Here is a 929-nt window from a genome sequence, read left to right as displayed (position 1 = left end):
TATTAGTCATGGAAACTTTATCACTGAACGAATTTCACGAATGCTTTACCTGTGAGTTTGACCAGATGTGGAAGATCTGTGAGACACGGTTGTACACATCCTCAGCCTCTGGGACACCGTGCTTGAGCCAGTGGTTCCTCTGCTGGTCGACGTACTTGATAAGCAGAGGATAGAAGGCATAGATGTCCCTCGTGAGCAGTTGCCATTCCTCTTGAAGTTGGCTCTCGACCTGAAGGAGAAAATGCATTTTACGTAAGTTACCAAATGTTTAAAACATCAACTCTATACATTCTTTGTGTGTATTGTTTTTTCCAGCCTTTGTTCAACAAACTTGGGCATTTCTAAATATTCAGAACGAACAGTTTGGATCCCGATAGGACGTCACATCAAAACCCACCTGACTTGTATCCTCAGTGGTGGACTTGAGGAAACTCCTGAGATTCTCCTCCTTGGTGTACATGTATTCCGTTCGCTTGTGGACCCTCTCGGCCAGGGGAAGGTAAGCGTCCTTGAGCAGTTCCTCGCTGGAGTTGATGATGATCTGCTGGGTGTAGCCGGCGATGCGGGTCATCCAAGGGGCGTTCTCCACACCCACGTTGAACATGATGAGACGCAGCACCAGGCGCAAGAGCTGGTTCATGTGCTCACACGTCACCATCGACACGTGGTTGCTGAAGGTATGGAACCGATATTTTATTATGGTGGAAAAATGTTATATATTGTATTCGGGTTCTTTTAATACATCGTTGTGATATACACATTAATCTAGACCTTCTATTCATATGTGTCTATCTTTCTGCCTTTTAGTCCATCAAACTTTCTGCAGATCCAGCCTCTTGACTGCCTGTGACATTTATTTATCTTCCCGTTATGACATTCTATGTCTTTATTTCATCCATTCACTAAACCACACACATATCAATTCACTT

This window comes from Penaeus monodon, chromosome 29 (genome assembly GCF_015228065.2).
Source record: "Penaeus monodon isolate SGIC_2016 chromosome 29, NSTDA_Pmon_1, whole genome shotgun sequence".
Classification (NCBI taxonomy): domain Eukaryota; kingdom Metazoa; phylum Arthropoda; class Malacostraca; order Decapoda; family Penaeidae; genus Penaeus; species Penaeus monodon.
The sequence above is the reverse complement of the archived record's forward strand: the minus strand, read 5'-3'. Positions refer to the sequence as shown.